The sequence below is a fragment of the Dermacentor albipictus genome, chromosome 3, assembly GCF_038994185.2.
Source record: "Dermacentor albipictus isolate Rhodes 1998 colony chromosome 3, USDA_Dalb.pri_finalv2, whole genome shotgun sequence".
NCBI classification, from domain to species: Eukaryota; Metazoa; Arthropoda; class Arachnida; order Ixodida; family Ixodidae; genus Dermacentor; species Dermacentor albipictus.
The window spans coordinates 178,984,427-179,003,929 of NC_091823.1; the positions used below are offsets into that span (position 1 = coordinate 178,984,427).

A 19,503-nucleotide genomic window follows, 5' to 3' on the forward strand; every position below is an offset into this window, starting at 1 on the left:
TAGCTGCAATAAAAAGTTACACAACGTACAGAGCTTTGTCGCAGCACGGAAAAGTGACTTCAGACCAATACGAAATTATCTCTACTCTGATATTTGTAGCGTGGAAAGGTGGGTAAGGTAAACAAGGAGGATGGCGTACTTTCTTAACATATGTTAAGAAATGTTAACATCGGTCATATCCATGGAAATGGTTGTCTTGTTACTTTTGATCGTATAGCTACATAAGTAAACATTCCAAGAATACACATGTATTTAATTTGAACAAGCTCAATTTCGTTCACAGTGCATTCTTTATTATACAATTCACACGCCCTGTGATTTTAGTAATTATCGGAATGGGAAATAATACATTTTTTCAATTCAGAGGTTTTACGATTTTGTCTTTTGTTCGGCTTCAGTGCGCCGGAAGCAAGTGCAATTATGTTGTGACAAATAAAGTGCGGATCACGAACAGTACAAGTTTTAGCTGAAGAAACCCGTGATGAAGTAAGGTTCATTCATATCTTGTGCTTGTGAATTATAAATGGTGCATTTAAAGGTGGTGAATATTTCCACACAATGAACTTTCTCTAACGCAAAGTCACCGTTCACGAGAAGCATCCAGTTAGCTTAGTTATCATGGAACATCGAGCTTTATGTGGCGTTGCCCGAAGACGTGCTGGACATTGTGTAGGGTACATATATATACGAGGGTTGATCCAGAAATAAGATTCCCAAAGAGCTCCAGCCGCGCGGAAAGGTGCGAGGTGAAATCCGACAACACTGCTGCGCGCGGCTGTTCCCCCACTCTCGATTCCTCCCTGCCGCGTTTCGCTGCGGCGCTCATTCTTGGATGAACAAGCGTCCTATATGGAGGAGGAGAAGGAATTTTATCATTGCAGAAACCGTTGCGCGGTTTACTCCTGGGTGGTTTCCTCTGACAGGGCTCCACTGGCGATCGTGGCTTGCCGGACCAGGTCAAGGGTCGCCATTTGGCTTCCCAGGTCCAGTTCGGAGAGTCTCGCCTCCCATGACCACGTAGTGACTGTGTGTGTTGTGACTCGTGGCGAAATTGCTTCTCCCGGACGGTCGGTGCATTCGTGTGTTATGTGCGCGAGTATCACTGTGTGGTTGCTACACCAGGGACATGTCCGAGACGTTGGTCCTGTAGTATTTGTTGACTTGTCGTTAATAACTCGTGGGTCGCTCATCTGCCTCTCGGGGGCTGAAGAACGGTGTGGTCTGCCGCTCAGCTAGTGAGACCTCGAGCTGCGCAGTCCGCCTCTTCGTTTCCCCGCAGGCCTTCGTGCCCGGGGCACCAGACGGTACTGTGGGACCATTCTAGTGAGTGACCCACGATTCCAATGGCTTGTATAGGGAGTGTTTCATTCATGTATAAACGACACGCCGCTTGTGAGTCCGTAAGGACGCGGGCGGACCTTCCCTTGCTCTCGGCGTCGCGAAGTGCGAGAGCGATCGCTGGTGCTTCTGCTGCTGCGCTGCATGTGGCGCGGATGGAGGCAGAGGCTACCAGCTTCCCATGATTGACAACGGCGAGTGTGTATTTGGGCCCGCAACGTGGCAACGAGGGATACGGGCATCCCAGATACCCAGATACCCAGATCTGTATCTGGGTCTCGAAACAGCCTTTGTGCAACATGCGGGCACTCGCTGCTCTTCTCGTTTGATTCTGGGTGGGGTGCATCTTCTTGGGGATAGGGTCTACTACAATGTTCTCTCTAATGTAGTAAGGCAAGAGTAGTGTTTCTTCTTTGGAGTACTGAGGTGTCAGCGGGTACCCTAGCCGTTGAAGAAGGTGTCCTCCCTGTTGAGTCTTCCTGAGGCGCTCCCTCTGAGCTATGAGCGTGGCACTTGCTAGCTCCTCAAAAGTGTTGTATACACCTAGCGCTAGTAATTTCTTTGTGCTTGTGCTTGACGGTAGCTGTAAGACAGTTTTGTGCGCCATTCTTATGAGTGTCCATGCACTCTGTCTCGCTTTTGCGCTTTCCTTGATACGGGAGTGTGTACGTGACACGGCTGATAACGAGGGCTTGTACCAGTCTTAAGGTTTCGTCCTCTGTGAAACCATCTTTGCTGCGCGCTACTCTGGCGATGAGTGATGAGGTGCTTCTTATAACATGATTTAATTTCTCTGAGGCTACCTTTATGCCGTTGTTCTCCTCGAGGTGCATACATATTAGGCGTGCGGTCAGGATGAGCTTTATAGGTTGCCCGGCAATCTCGAATGTATTGGCGGGGCTGGATGTTCCTTAGTTTGCTTGGGCCGGACTTGAAGGTACTGCGACTTGTGTGGGGCACACCTCATTCCTGCTGTGGTTAGGTATGACTCGATGTGTCCGATCGCTGTGAGTAATGTGTCTACTCTGTGTCCGTATGAACCCTTGGTTTCCCACAGGGTGACATCGTCGGCATGGAAGGCACATCCGAGTTTTGGGATGTTTCCCATGTTGCAAAGCAAGTTTTCTAAGTCCGATGTTGAAGCGGAAAGGAGGTATTATTGATCCTTGCGGAGTACCCTTTTGGGGTAGACCATATATGTCTTATTGTGCCCTGCTATGCCGACGCGGGCATAGCGGTGACTGAGAAAAGCCACGTTATAGTGGTATACTCGCTATCCGCATCCTACGGCGGCGAGGCCATCAAGGATGCTTTCGTGTGCTATATTATAAAATGCTTTTTCCACGTCGAGGGCTAGGAGTATGATGTTGTTGCTGCCCGGTCCTGGGTTGAAGACCTTTTCCTTGAGGAGGAGGAATACATCCTGTGCTGACATGTCTTTCCGAAACCCGTACACACAATTGGGGTGTAGTCTGTGTTCTTCCATGTGTTCTATTTGAGTGAGTACAATTCGTTCAAGAAGCTTGCCCGGGCAAGACGTGAGCGAGATTGGTCATAATTGATCGAGCCTGCGCGGTTTTGCCGGTTTGGGTATAATGACTATATGAGCTGTAGTCCACTCCTCGGGTAATGTTCCGCCCGGTGTCCTTATTTCTTCGTTCAGCTGCTTTGTAAAGGCTCGCGAGGTTTCATCGCTTGGGTTTCCAAGATGGCGTTGTTGATCCCGTCGGGACCTGGTGCCGTGTTTTTTTTTTTTTTTGAAGCTCTGTGCTGCCGCGTATACCTCCCCATACGTGATGAGTCAAGTATCTCGTTCGGAGGACCCGGATATTGAGGGTATGGTTTCGAATTCCCGATCCGGATTCCCTTGTACGTTTGCTGGAGTTCCTGTATGAGTTCATCCTGGGTTCCCAGATATTCGCCAACGAGTTTTTGTAGGGTTGTGTTTGTTTCTGTTTAGGTATTTGAGGGATCGATGATGCTGCGGCGTATGTTCCAGGGCTTTTTGGTGCTTAACGTGCCTTTAGGCGAATCGCAGAACGTGCGCCAATTGTCCCTGTGAACCCTCAGGGCATAAGTGCTGGCCTGTTTAGTGACGTTCGAAATCCTAGTATCAGTTGGCGATTTAGCTTCTGTTTGCGCCATCTTTTTGAGGCCTCCGCATGCTTCCCAGAAGGGTATGAGATGGTTGTCGATTGCCGGCGTGTAGGTATCGATTTGGAACACTTCATTGTTGGCGTCATATAGTTCTTTGATGCGTTGGGCCCACTCCTTGACCGTTGTTAAGCGGCCTTGATGTTTCGGGAAGGGCGGACTTGTATCTAGGTCGAGCTGTTGCCTCTCCCTAAACTTAGGCCAATTTGTAATTTTCGCCTTCCCTAGGGGTCGGCATAGTTTGGCCGAGGCATTGGTAATTTTGATGATGTAGTTATCACTACCCAGCGAGTCGTCTAGGACCCTCCAGCTTGTTCCCACGGTATCGTTGGTGACGGTGAGATCAGGGGTCGTGTCCGTGCGGGCGTTGTTTCCTATTCGAGTAGGTGTACCTGGTACAGTAATTCAAGTATATTCGTGGCACTCTATGGATTTTAGAAGCTTGGTGCCCTTGGTGTCTGCTTTCGAGTAGTCCAACGTGTTGTGCATTCCATTGAAATCTCCGGTTATAATTAGGCAAATCGCGACGTTCCAGCAGTCCCTGTAGGTGCCGGAACAAAGACGTGAAGTCAGCCTTTCTGTCGCGGGGGGGGGGGGGGTAGGGGGGCTGTATACGTTGCATACGACTTCTTTAGGTTTCCTCTTCTTGACCGGCCATATGGCGGTGATGAGATGTGGGATTTCCTCACCGGGGAGCACTGTCAGGGTTGTTGCCAAATCTTTGCGGACGTGCGTGGCCACCCTAGGGTATTTATACCCCATAATTGGCTTCGGTTGTTCTCCCGCCTCTTGCAGGCAGATAATATCCGGGGGTACTAGCGCCGCCTGTACGTATAGCGAGAGGGATGCGTACTTGCTTTTAATTTACCTACAGCTCCAAGACCAGATCGTGATGCTTTCGCTTTCCATTTGAGGTTTACGGGCTATGATGGGACTTAGATGGTATTGTGCTGCCTGTGGCGGAAGTTAGCATGCTACCGTCGACTGTCTGAGAGCGTATTTTGCAACTTTATCGTTTACGCTTGGGTTCCTTGGTTAGGGATTCGTTAACGTATTTCTTTACGTCTTGGAATTCCGCAAAAAACGGTTGAAATTGTTGCTTTATTTGTTCTATTATTTGTTGTTGTGATTGCTGCAGTGCTTGTTGCAATTGGTCCTGGGTTACGAGGTTCCTCTCAGACGGTGAGTGCGCCTGAGGCTGCTTTGGCTGTGTTGTTTAGGGGGAGGGGGGCAGTTGTGTTTGTAGTGGCCGATGTCCGGTGAGAGCGCTTAGCTGTGGTAATTGAGATAGTGGCGATCGCTCACAGGTTGCAGCGTGTGCCGATTCAAGCATGGTCACTCTTTTCATTAAAGTTTCGATTTTGAGCTCGTAGTCAGTTAGACGCTGTTTTTGCTGTCTATTTACCTCAATGACTCTCTGGTATTCTGAAGTTTGTGTGGTTGGTGTGGATGTGTTTCTTGCATTGGGAGAGACGACTTCTGCCCAGCTTACCTCGTGTGAAGGCTTCTGCTTCCTTGCCGGATGCGACGGGTTCCTTTTGGGTGTCGGTGGTGCCCGATGCTCACGGCTCGCTGACCGGGAGCGGGAGCGGGGTTGGGAGCACTGCTCGGTATTGACCGGCCGGACGCGAGTGTCCGCTCTGTAGGTCTCTTCGTCTTCCGACGCGAACCATCGTGGGGCTTTCGACTTCATCGGGGCGGACGATGGTGTGGGTCGGGGTCGAACCGGTTTGAGTCGCTGCTTGCACGAGCGGTCACCGGTTGGGTGGGCCTCCCCGCACGAGGCACACTTTATCTCGCATTTGTGCCCGTCGGTTGGATTAAGCAGTCCGCACAATCTACAGATGGGTATGTCTGGGTTTGGGCAGACGTCGGTACGGTGGCCCTTTTTCCCTGCAGATCTTGCAAACTTGGAGCGTCGGTCTAAATGGATAGCAACGGAGTTCACCTCCGTAGTAGTACACAAATTGTGGTAGATAGGGACCAATAAAGGTCAGCGCTGCACTTTGAGTGGCACCGATCATCCTGGCTGTAAGCATTTCCACGCCTTGTGTTCTCACTATGAAATGGGCCATGTTGGTTTCGGTGGTTGTGTGCAACGGTATTCCATGTACCACTCCTTTGAGGGTGCCTTCTCCTTGGGCGGTGTATGCGCGCACTGCGTGACTTCTGCCGCTAAGCGTTAAGGTGTGGATGTGTCTTGCTTTTTCGGCGACCTCTTCGTACTGGGTCGATAGGATGGCTATGATGGATCCCGGGTTGATTCCCAGAATGAATTTATCATCCGTGAACTCGTTGTGGCACGCTTCGATGATCGCTCGTGCAAGTGTATGAGTGAGCACGTTTCTTAATCGTAGTCCTTGATTTGGACGAATGATTATTTTGTGTAAATTTTTCGGAAGCGGTGGAGGTCTAGTAACTCTCCACGTTGTTGAGGTCTTAGTTGTAGTTGCGGTGTCTTGTGGCTTCACACTACCGCGTCGTCTCTCCAAGGCTTCTTGCTTGCGTTGCTTTTGTGTTTGTACTGATTGGCAATTGAGATCTTCTCTCACGGTGTTATGGTGCAGTTTCTTGGCTCACCAGTTCGGTAGTCTGGTCCATGCGTTCTTCTACGAGTCCTTCGGAAGTTGTATGGAGGGGGTCAACGATCATAATTGGTTCGTTCACCATGGTTAGGCCAAGTGCCGTCGCGGGAATCCCCGTCGGCGAAGCGAGCGGCTGCCGCCGCCGGTTAGGGTTAGCGGCTCACCCGTGGTGACGAAACTTTCAAGAATCCTCCTGGGGCCCTCGGTGATAGGATTTCCACGGGGGTGGTGTCGATGCGGTCCTTATAACGCCAAGAAGCTGGTGAAAGCGTTTCGGGGCGTTTTCTGTTGAAAATATCAAAACCTCACTAAACTTCCCATTGTTCATCCCGTCAAGTGCGAGATTGGTTCCGTAATTGGCGTTTTGCACGGCAAAGGGACTCCACCCGTTAATATTCATTGTCAGTTGACAGAGGTGTATGGCCACAATTGTATGTCCGTTCAACACGTCAGAAAGTGATGCAGGGAGCTTTCTGCCGGTTGGAAGGAAGTCCACGATGATGAACGGAGTGGAAGACCCTCAGTTTAGGAGGCGGGTATTGAGATGGTCCAACGCGAAGTGTTTCAAAACAGGAGAATCACCATCCGTAAACTTGTTTCTCATATTCCTGGGAGTTCTTGTGGTACCGCAGAGAGAGCTTTCACTGAAAAACAGGGGTATCACAGGTGCTGTGCTCGATAGGTACCGCGGCTATTTACATCAGGCCACGAGGAGAAACGCCTTGATTGTGCTCGCCAGTTTCTTCAAAAGTGTCAAGAAGATAAGGAAAGATTGCTGGACTCCATTGTTAAGAAAGACGAAACGTGGGTGTTTCGTTTCACTCCCGAAACGAAACAAAATCCAAACAGTAGCGTCACCCAGAGTCATCAGTCGCAAAGAAGCTCAAACAAACTCCTGCTGGCAATGTGATCGCCAGCGTTTTTTGGGATCGTAAGGGGATACTGGTTATCGATTTCATGGAACGTGGCGTGCAACACTTAGAAAACTCAGGCGAGCTATCCGGAACCGCCGGCGAGGACGACTGGCAGCCGGTGTAACACAGCTTCATGACAATGCTAGACTTCACGTCTGCCGTTAAACCGAGGAACTTTTGACAAACTTTGGGGGGACTGTCACACCCCACCCACCATACCGTCCAGACCTCGCGCCTAGTGATTATCACCTCCTCCCCAAGTTAAAGGAACATTTGAGTGGCCAAGGCTTCCGGAGCGACGATGAAGTCAATGAAGAGGTGAAACGCTTCCTCAACGGCTTGGCGGCTGAGTTCTACGGCATTGGAATTAAGAAATTGGAGCACCGTCTACAAAATTGCGTAAAAAAGATCGAGATTGTGTAAAAAAAAATAGAGCAAAGTTTCATCTTTCCACTGATGTAAATTTCTACGAGAATAAACATACTGTCTATTTCTAAAATTGATGGTAACCTTATTTCTGGATCAAACCTCGTATGCATATATTGTGTACTCGCACTAACACGGGCGGAACGACCATCAGTAAGCATTGCATCAAAGCATCCAGAATAAACTAAGTGCACGAAAAAGAAGATTATGGGAGACTGCCACTGACAAGCAATGATACAAGCGCTTCACAAATGAGAATCTTGGATAATTCCGTGAAAAGCTTCACGAGTGACTACTCCGTACCATTATTTTTACGGGAACATTATGAATTGTTCTTGCATTCAATATCGACAGCATATAGGTTCACTCTTCGAAAATAGTAGGCAAAGCTACGAAGGAGATGAAAGTGCTTTCCAAGGTCAGGTAATGGCACGTGAACAATTCCGCAATGAAGTTAAAACAATGCCTTAATAAAACACGGCGCAGGACTAGCTAGTGCCTCTTTCTTCACTGGTATAGTGGCTCGGCAAAAAAGAACAAGAATGACAGACGCACACTGTGCACCTATCCATGGTGGTTCCTTCACCGTTGTTCCACTGCTGCGCCACATTTCCGGTAAAACATAAGGCTTGATTAAAAGAGAGTTCTAAACTTTCATGCTCCGTTTTGACTGCGAAAGCACTAAACAGAGCTCATTAAGACCAAAAAAATTTTCCTAGGCGACATAAAACTTACAATGGCGAGCAAAAACAAAATTTATGGAGTCCAATCCTGCAAAGTATTTTTTTTATATCTTCATTGGAAAGCTAGTACCGATGGAATCTCGCTCACGATTACGTGTCTGTCGGAACCACTAGGTTCCGCCGAGAGCTTCCAGCTGTGCTAAACTTATCCAACATTAGCCAGATATTATTTAAGTCCGTCAGGTCGCCTAAACGTTGCAAAGCATGACACAATTATTTAATCAATCTTGTAATCGATGAAAAGGAAAAAAAATAAGTGGTTTCCACATAACCTCACTCGATATAGTGCTGAAATATTTCTATCAACCATGACTACCTACTCGAATTATCAATACATGACGAAACTCTGGGTATTCTCAATTCATGATATATACCTTAAAATAATAGCACACGAAAAATAAAGTGTTGAATATGAACATTACCTTGAGTAATAGAATTTGCTACTTTAGTTGCGATATCAAATAACGGATTGTGCTTGTAAATACACACGTGTAATAACTTCTTGCACTGTATGATGTAAAACATGCTAGCATAAGTTAAAAAAGGTATAGTAAAGCAACGAAATAACCAAAAGCTGGCTGTAAAATATGTTTACGTAACATTTATATTACGTGACGAATGCAAAAAGAAATATTTTAGAGCTCGCAAGAATGTTGGAAGAGTTCAAAACTTGTGCGGTCAAATGAAAACGGTGCTCAAGCATCATATAAACTTTTGTATATAACTGCTATCGCTATCTTGATTTTATTTCTGCATTATTTTCAGTCACTGAGGCAAGTATTAGCCAGCGCCTAAAATCAGCCCATGACCTGAATGGGCATACGAAGAATGAGCTCTTTAGGTATGCAAAAAGAGATAAGGCAACCCTGAATCGTGGCGCTACGTCTGTTTCATAGTCGAAGCGGTCCCAGAGAAATACAAGCCTACAGCAGGACGTAAAACGTTAACGAGCAGTAAAGATTGCAGATGCCGCGCACAAAGTGCCGAGTCGTATGTGTCAATGCGGAATGGCAAAGTGCATTTGCGGGAAATTTATAGGTCTTCTCGTGAAGTGCCATGAACAGTGCAGATAAAGCCCGCAATGCCTGTCACCGTAAAGGACCGCACGAGGTACAGTTGCATCACCATTCTCCTATGCATTGTATACCTTTCTTTGGCATTTACAGGTGACAGTTCCGTCAATTAGCAATGTAGAAAAATGGCGTACAGCGTTCTTTGGAAAGCCTTTGCTTCAGCGCAAAGGGTGCGCGTATTGTAAGTGGCACCACGACATTTGCACTTTAGCGTAGCCTCTTTCGAGCAGCCCACTATTGCGTGCGCAAGACCCCCCCGTTATAGTTCGTCATGGCGGGAGTACACAACGGCCACGAATAGTTACAGCTTTTACTTTGTTTTACCTTAGTTCACTCAGCGGCCTAATTGTTTGTAGCGTCTAGCCTTTAGCTGGCCTAGTCAACGAGCCCTAAAGTCTACAAGTGCTTGGCGCGGTTCAAATGATCAACAGCGGCCCGGCAACAACCGTGTCTAGCTTAATCAACATTTCGACAAGGGGTTTTCAGAACGAGTCTCTGTATTTTCTCGCCATGGGGAAGCGAAAGCTTGACTCCGGATTCTGAAGTTTAAATTTCATCGACTGCTTTCGGAAATGTTTTGCATGCGTTCAGAGTGTCTGCAGGAATTTCATGTGAGAAGAGAAGAGTCTTTTAAATGGATGGTACACTGACAGCTTACTTTTCCGCGGTCTATAAGCCGTTTTTGAAAGTTCTATTACGGTGATAGACCTTTGGTAGCTCCGGGAACACGTTTCAAAGACGCTCATTGATTGATGATTATATTTCGGAGTGCGTTGGAGAACTTAGTCATGGAGACAGGTGGGTGGTTGAGCTTTGTTTTAGACTGTTCTTTGTCATTTTGAAATCACATGTAATGAAGTCGTTCACAGTTAGTGATAAGCGATCTCATTTCGCGTTAAACAGCAAAACCAGTTTTGCCATTAACGCGAAGGAATTACACGACAGGTGGCGAAATATAATGCACAGGAAGACGAACTGTTTTGCGCGGTGTTTTTTGGAAATGCACTAACTGGTGCGAGCAAGTGATCTCCTTTCGAGCTGTAAAAATAAGGTGGCTCGTCTTCACTTGTTGAAACTGCGCCTCCCAGTGGGGAAAAGTAAAGATTCGGATCTTCTTTTTCATCTCACCTATATGAATTAAGCCACTGGTCTCTACTAAAACAACTTTTTAGCTTATTACTGTTTCATTTGTTTAGCTGTGCAGAAATTTACATTTGGGTCATCCTATAAGTGGGTCTCACGCCGTCCTTCGAGAAAAAAAAATGACGTCAACGCCACTTGCGAGACTTGAGACGCCAACCTCACCCCGAATTACGTTTTCGTTCGGGTTTCTCTCCCTCCCCCTTCTCGTTAACCTCTAATCGCCGGAACAACCAAGCAAACAAGCCATGCGCTAGAAGAAGACCAGTAATGAAGACGAAGCAGACACTTTGAATCATTGCCATTACATACCGAAGAGGAAAGCTTTTTAAGGATAAGCTTCATTTTTAAAATTGGGACATCGCTACGTTCGGGAACCATTCTATCCCTAGGCGCGTCTTCGTTGGAATGCAGTAACATGAAATGCTTTTATTACGATTTACAACTTTATTACGTTCAAAAAACGGTCAGCTTTGTAAAATTTCTAAATTATATGTATTGCTTCTTTCATTTAATTTCCCGTTTTAAAATATTTCATATCAATTTACAGTGTAGCTTTCTTCTCATTACTCCAGTTTCTTCTCTCAACCACGCTCTAATATTCTACCTTTAATTTCGGTTAGAATCCTATTAGAACGCTGGAAAAACCACGGCTAGTATAATGAAGCTCGTAAATATCAGCAGCGTTTACGAAACCGCCTGCTTCTTGGCAAACCCCATCTAGTGGGTACAGCCATTATTAGCAAAAAAGGACCACCAGCCTAATTTCTTAGATGTGACAATTTATTTTGCCAACTCATCCGATTCCTGGCTAATCCACAATAGCGGGTATGAACCAATCATGAATACAAACCAACCAACCAAACAAACGGGAAGGGGATGTGCTGGAACACGAAGCCGCCGGCGCAGCTCTCTCTGGTACACAGGTGTTTAGTGCACGTTGACGGGCGCGGTCGCGACGAATCTGAATCATCCACTGTTTTCAACTGTCAGTCAGGCACAGTGGCTTCAAGGTGAAGTCTTGTAGTGACACTCTGTCGGTCGTAAGTTCTAATCTTCGATGTACAATGAGGAGGCTTCTTTGTTCGCAATATTCGCGCAAAATTTTTTGGGATTTTCGTGACGAACCGCGGGGAGAATCGAATATAGCTACCGCTGAAAAAAAATTACTGTGAAGGGTAAAATTAAACTGAGTTGGTGGCTTGGAGAAAATGCAAATTGAAATATTGTTGCTATAATTTATTGTAGAGACCTCCAGCAATCGAGAGATCTTGCGACATTGCAGAACTTCGTGGACAAAACTGCGCCATAAAAAAAAACACAATTAAGGAGGTGACAGAATGATTGTGGATCTCACGTTCATGAGTGGACTGAATTAGGGACAGAGAGATAGGTAAATGATTGGTCGTGTAGAAGGTCTTCTACACGACCTTTTTACCTACACGATCTTTTTAGAGTGTAAGAAGGGCGCGCCGCCGTGTTTTGCTGACCGTAAGCATAAATGTTCCGTGGGCTGAATGAAAAGCGTTATTTCATATAATGCAGCCGTATAAGTGCGTCATGCGGGCACTGTCATATATTTCTCTAAAAGAAGGCTAGGTGTGTGGAGACTAAAGAGTATCTTGAAATAAGGTTTCTCATGCCAATCCGCTTACCGTGTCACTGTTGCCTTCTGCTTCCGTCTCCGTATCCAGTAGTGGCATCATACGTTATCCGTGCGACGGCACCAGAGAAATGTTAGCTCTAGATCGGAAAAGAGGGCTTTACTTTCATCAGTCTTGACCATCTTGTGAAGAACACACGGCAAAATACAGGCGGCCACACCTCACAACTGTCCAGCACGCACTGGGCAAGCCAGGCCAACTGCGTCAACGACCCGAAAGAAGTCCATGAATGATCAGAGCGACACGCACGGCATCCCAGGGGAGAAGGAGCAAGCCGCGCCGCGCCACGGGCGCTCTTCGCGCAGTCCGCCGGAGGCAGCGCTGTTCCGCCCGCGACTGGCGAACCACGTGCACTGACGACGCTCCGCGTTCTAGGTGGCGTTGATCGAAGCAAGGTCGCGCACCGGTGGGGCGCGTCTCCTTATTGGTCCAGTAGACCCGTGATGAAATTGGTGACGTAAGAGGCCTGGCGCGCGCGCACTAGGGAGTCGCGCCAAGAGCGACAGTCGGCCGACGCGAGCGCGCCAACTATCGCGCAGCTCGGGTGCTCGTGGTTCTGGCCCGAGCGGACAACGAACCGAGATTGCTCGCTGGTTGGCTTGGACCGGCTCGAAAAGCCATTCCAGCCCGTGAGGCGTTTATTGCGCTGCGATCAGCTACAGGTAACCTAGTTCGTTCGCACGACAGCTAGAAATTCGGCACATCAAAGGTATCTCGCTACTATGAGGTCTTCAACTTCACGCCAATGGTATTTAGGCGCTTACATTGCTTACCTTTTTTCCTGACCAACTGCAGTTATAACGTTGCTGCTCAGCGCCAGGCGGGCTTTCATGTATCTCAACATTAGAGAATGTTGTTGGGTGCCACACCGGACCGGCGACTGTGCCAATGCGCCGAAGGGAATTCAGTGAAAATCTGCGATGCTGTTTCGGGTCGTACGACATATTACGACGCTTGGTACAATAACTTTGATGTAGTGCGTGATGTTGTTGCGATATAAATCTGTGACTCCGGCGAGCTAGTGCAAAGCTTCATTTTGATATTTATTTATTTATTTATTTATTTATTTATTTATTTATTTATTTATTTACACATACTTCAGCCTCAATGAGGCTATTGCAGGAGTGAGATGAGTAACAAACCCACAAACATTTATAAACAAGCTTGCGTGAATTGTTTCAATGGTAGTGAAAGGGTTGTTGCCCGGTAATGAATTCCAGACTTCAATCACGCACTGCAGTACCAATGCACAATGCACAATACCAAATACTCACTGCAAAGTACCAGTGTGCTGTTTCATGCTACACAAATGTGTACCATTTTATTCGCCTTTTCCATCATCTTGACGTGTCCCCTGAGCGCCGAGAGCGCCGGATTGACCGACAGCAGTACGGCCCTTCGCTTTCCGGATGGACGCGGAGCGCTGATCACGACACCTTTCGACTTTGACGGCACCTGCCCGACTCTTCGCTTCTCGGATCCACAAGGCACACTGGACACCACAGCGACACCTATGGTTGAACAACTCGTCTGCTGGCAACAGGGGTCAGCCCCGGACAGAAAACTACATAAGCAGCTGCCTCGCTATGCCACTCTGGGATCTGGCGCCGACATGGCCACCAGAAACTTACGCCTACTGTTTATGCAGATGACGTACGCTGCTTACGTGTTCGCCAACTTGACGTGTCCCCTGAGCGCCGAGAGCGCCGGATTGACCGACAGCAGTACGGCCCTTCGCTTTCCGGATGGACGCGGAGCGCTGATCACGACACCTTTCGACTTTGACGGCACCTGCCCGACTCTTCGCTTCTCGGATCCACAAGGCACACTGGACACCACAGCGACACCTATGGTTGAACAACTCGTCTGCTGGCAACAGGGGTCAGCCCCGGACAGAAAACTACATAAGCAGCTGCCTCGCTATGCCACTCTGGGATCTGGCGCCGACATGGCCACCAGAAACTTACGCCTACTGTTTATGCAGGTTAGTTACTCCTACCGTTTCGTGAATGGCAAGCCATTTAAAAAATCGGCGTCAGATCCCATTGCATGCTTACTGTTCGCTGCAAGCAAACTGTGTTATTTTGGGTTAAGTTGCATTTTTAGCCCTGGTTGTCTGTCTAAGATTTACTTACTGCTCTCTGGAGATGTAGAACAAAATCCAGGACCCCTTTCTACTGAACAAGAACAGCAAATGTTTCAAGCTATTATGAAAATTCCATTGATGATGCAAGGGCAGTCCGAGATACTAGATGAGATCCGCTGCCTTCGAGCTAATCAGCAAGCAATGGAACAAAAGATAAACGATTTGAGTGTCAAAGTTCAACTCGCTGAGGAAACCGCATCACGCGTCACATCACTGCATGCCACGATAGAAAGGATTTCATGTCGTGTTGACTCGGCCACTTCTGCACTTGCCTCAATGCGTGATAGCCAAGACGACCTAGAAAATAGGTCTCGACGGAATAACTTGATTTTTTTCGGCCTTCCCGACACCGCGAAGGAAACATGGGCTGAATCAGAAGAAAAGATTACGTCCTTTTGTGCAGAGAAATTAAATGTGTCACTTGAACTACAATCTATGGAGAGAGCACATAGAATAGGGCGGTACTCTGAGCACAAGAAAAGACCATTAATAGTAAAATTCATATCATTTAAAGAAAGACAGCGCGTCCTTGAGGCCGCCTCAAGACTAAAGGGAACAGGATTTGGCATTAGTGAAGACTACTCTAAGAAGGTTTGCTTTGAGCGCAAGAAGTTGCTTCAGTTTGCTAAATCACGTGGCAGTGATTTCAAGCTTATCTTCAATAAGCTCAAAATAGGTAAAAAGACATACAAGTACAATGCTGATTCCGATAACGTAATCGAGTTAGACGGATAGCCATCACAGTTCGCTACATCTCAGAAGACGGCTCACAACCTGAATTTCATTGTCGTGAATTGTCGAAGTCTAAAAAACAAAAAACATGAGTTTGAATCTCTTTTGGAATCGACAAAACCACATGTAGTCATTGGCACAGAGTCATGGCTAGATAGTTCAGTCTACAACAGCGAACTATTTCCGTCAGACTACACTGTTTACAGAAAAGACCGCAACTGCCACGGTGGTGGCGTTTTTGTTTTGATCCACAGCAGTCTCAGCAGCACTCCCATCAACATAGAAAGCTGCCTTTGCGAAACGGTCTGGTGTAGGGTGATGCTCGCAAACGGCCACTCTGTAGCAATCGGATCGTTCTACAGGCCCCCAAACTGCAGGTCACCGAAGCCTTTGTTTCAAATTAATGACATCATGCTCTCGTTAAACGCGACATATATTATTCTTGGTGGCGACTTTAACTTTCCCCATATTAAATGGGAAAACTTTCAACCGCAAAACAATTCCTCGTCTCTTATTTCCACAGCATTTTGCGAGCTGATAAAAGCCAACTCTCTGTTCCAGTTTGTTGAGCGCTCAACAAGGTTAGGATCAGCTAATGAAAGCATAATTGATCTGTTCCTCTGTAACGATCGAGATCTTGTGTCCAGCGTCACCGTAATTCCCGGTATAAGCGACCACGAAGTCGTTACTGCAAAACTAACGTGTACTGCTATGCGCCGAAAAAGCCCACCGCCACGGAAGGTGTTCTTTTATAATAAAGCAGATTACTCATCGCTATCTCTGGAACTTGACGGCTTTCTACCTGAATTTCGTCGACACACCTCAAACATCGACGTTAATTCTGCCTGGTGTTTGTTTAAAGCTAAGCTATTGTCATTAGTTCAAGTTTACGTCCCATCACGCATTGTATCGTCCCGACGGCAATCTGATAAGCCATGGATGAACCGCAACCTTCGATCAATTATTAACAGGAGGCACCGATTATATCGCAAATATTGCACATGCCCGGATTCCGACACGTATCTTAAGATGAAAGACCTAAGCAAGACTATCAACAAAGAGATGAGGAACGCTGAGGCTACATACCTGCGCACATTAGGTGATAAAATAAAATCTAATCCGAAAGATCTCTGGAAGTATGTCAAAAGTAAAGGGAACAACAAAGTAACTGTGCCTGATACTATAGATGACGTAAATTACGGTGATGACGTAACCAGCAAAACTGAGCACTTCAATCACTACTTCCAATCAATATTTTCCGGCACTGCTGCTATTGTGAAAGACTTACCAATTCCTACCGACTTCGAACAAATGGAAAACATAGAAATAACAGAACAGGGAGTTGCTTCACTGCTCAAGAACGTTAAAGTTAGCTCCGCATCTGGTCCTGACCACATTCCAAACTATGTCTTAAAGAACTGTGCTGCATCTGTCGCCCCATTTTTAGTAATTCTTTTTCAGGCATCTATCGAAGAGGAGTCCCTGCCTAAAGATTGGAAAAGTGGTAACGTAGTACCTGTATTCAAAGGCGGCAACAAGACAAAGACAAAAAATTACAGACCTATTTCACTAATTAGCGTCTCATGTAAGCTACTAGAGCATATAATTTATACCAACTTAATGAGTCACTTACAGAGCAACGGATTCTTTTGCCCCACGCAACATGGGTTTCGCCGGGGATTCTCATGTGACACTCAGCTAATCGAGTTCACCCATGATATCGCATCATCAATAAATAACGGACACCAGGTCGACTGCGTATTTCTGGATTTTCAGAAAGCTTTTGATTCTGTTGCACATAACCTTCTACTCATAAAATTGTCTGCCATCAAAATTCCAGCATCACTGATGAAATGGCTTGAGGCGTATCTTACTGGTAGAAAGCAGCGTGTTGTGCTTGAAGGACTGACCTCATCAGAGACTGAAGTCTTATCGGGCGTTCCACAGGGGTCCGTCTTGGGCCCACTGTTATTTCTAATATTTATAAATGACATAGGAACGCATCTTTCCAGTCACATACGCCTGTATGCTGATGATTGTTGCATATATCGCACCATTACGTCCCCTGCCGATTCATGTATCTTACAAAATGACCTTCTAACAGTGTCCACGTGGTGCGACAGCTGGAGCATGAAATTAAACTCTGCCAAGTGCAATGTCATTCGCTTCACTAACAAGAGGGTACCACTTGCTAAAGATTACTTTCTAAACAGTGAACCATTGATCGAGGTAAATAGTTACAAGTACTTAGGCGTTGTCTTTAAATATAATCTTTCTTGGAATGACCATATAGAGAGCGTGGCGTTAAAGGCTAGTCGTATGTTACATTTTCTAAAACGTAATTTCTGGAGAGCCCCCCATAAGGTAAAGGAAACGCTTTATTTAACAAACGTTCGTCCGATGTTAGAGTACGGCAGCTCTGCCTGGGACCCAGAGACAAACACAGCCATTAACCAACTGGAACGAATACAAAAACGCGCCGCCCGGTTCGTTACTGCCAACTATGATTTCACTCAGAGCTCATCACAAATACGTGTTAACTTGGGATGGCCACTTCTCGAGAACCGACGGAAATATTTGCGGCTTAAACTTTTCTTCAATATTTACACAGGCAAGACTGGTTTGTGCAGGGACACATACATAAAGAACCCAAGCTACATATCGCCTAGAACAGATCATTCGCTAAAGGTGCAAGAGTACAAATGCCGTATCAACCTGTATAAGCATTCCTTCTTTCCAAAAACTGTACATGATTGGAATAAACTGCCGCTCGAAATTGTTACAGCAACGCCATCTGTGTTCGTAACTTTGTTGTCGAAACATTTATATCTTTAGTTCTAAAATGTGTTTCGCTTCGGACAGAATAGGAGATTAACCTTTCCTGTCCGCGGCTTTTTGCCTTACTCGCTGTTCTTTTTTTTCATTACATTATTCTAATTATAATTATTATTAATATTATCATTGCGTCGTATTATGTACTAAAGTGTATTTATATTGTATTTCATAACCTCTAGTGTAATGTTGTGTTAAGTACTGTGTTTTCAATATCAATATTTTGTTGTATTGTGTATTAGATCTATCCTTTTGTAACATCAATCATCTGTATTTCCATCATTTGTATACTCCTTCCCCCTACTCTAATGCCCAACATTGGGCGCTGTAGGTATGTAAGTAAATAAATAAATAAATAAATAAATCATTAGGTAGCACTTTTTATTTGACCTTTTTTTCTTATTTGTACGTTTCCTTTAACGTTCGTCTATCACGCAGTTAAAGAACGTTTTATTTCTAGTGTTACTTATTCTAACTGTTGTGGACAAGCCATTGCTGCATCACTATTACTATTTGTTTGTAGTTTTTATGTTGCCATGCCAAAAGTGTTCTGTTTCTTGTATTTTGTACTCCGGGGAGCTGAGAAGTAGTCTAACTGACTTGTCAGCTTTTTTTCCTGCACTCTCTCTCTTCATGAGTCAAATAAATGATTATGATTATTATTATTATTATTATTATTATTATTAGTTGTTGATTGAAAAATAAACTGTGTTTAGAGGAATCAGTGCGGGCGATAAAGGTTGACATATTTAGAGCATGGTGACTGGAAAAGGGTTTGGAAAAAGTTAATTGTTATCTAGAGAGGAGGGGCGAGGAGAATCGATTAACGTGTGAAGGAATATTAGGCATTCAAGTTTGCGACGCTCTGCAAGAGGAGTGAGACCGAGTAGCGGAAGAGAGTTAGATGGTGAAAATTGCTTGTTAAATCTCCTACAAACAAAACGCACGGCCTTTTTTTTGCACTGATTCTAGTTTTTGGACGTCACCTTGTTTGTATAAATGCCATACAATGCAGCCATATTTGAGGATGGGGCGAATGAGGGTTTTATATAAAAGAAGTTTAGTTTCTGGAGGAGCAAGACGCATCGTAGGATGTAAGTAACCTAATCTTTTAAGGGCCTTGTTACAAGTGACATCGATGTGTTTCCACCATGACAAATCATATGTTAGGAGCAGGCTAGTAGCCAGGGGGGGGGCCCGGGGGGGGCCCGGGCCCCCCCCCCGAAATCAAATAGCATACCCCCCCGCCCCCCGCCCCACCCACGCCACCACTCCTCACACATTCCTAAAGCGCCGCCAGATCAATGTTGAGACTTGGCAGCTGTTCATCGGTCAGCATTATGCTGCCTTTTTCACTCCTTTTACATGGCGGTAGTTATCGGCATCTCTTGTAATGTGAAGGACAGTTTTCTCGTAGATTCCGCACCCGCGCGATTAACTCGAGATGCGTTCAGTTGTCACCATCTATTCAACCGTCACGCGCAAAGCTGTTGCTTTTGTTACTTCAACCTTCTTTGTTTAGGCTGATCCTGGGACCAGGAGAGGGATGCGGCTGTTACTCAGCTGGTCTGTACTCTCATGGAACGAGTTGCAGCCGGAGAAAACGCCAATTGCGTTTAACTTATCCCTTTGCTTCATTGTTTCCTTGAGTTACGGCTCGCCGCGACGCTGGCAGATGCCCGGAACCATATACACGTGATATGGGTTAGATAAGGTGGGAAATAAAATGATGTGAAAGAGCGTCCATCATGAAACC

At 46.1% G+C, this 19,503-nt stretch overlaps 1 protein-coding gene across 2 annotated transcripts in view; it reads right to left on the reverse strand.

Moving 5' to 3' along the window:
* LOC135917192 (FMRFamide receptor-like) overlaps positions 1-12,378 on the reverse strand; it is a 982,442-nt gene extending 970,064 nt beyond the window's left edge. For both annotated transcript variants that reach the window (XM_070536295.1, XM_070536294.1), the window contains exon 1: positions 12,029-12,378. The gene's annotated coding sequence lies outside the window, so the exon portion shown is untranslated. The remainder of the gene's footprint in view (positions 1-12,028) is intronic.
* Between the last annotated feature and the right edge of the window lie 7,125 nt (positions 12,379-19,503).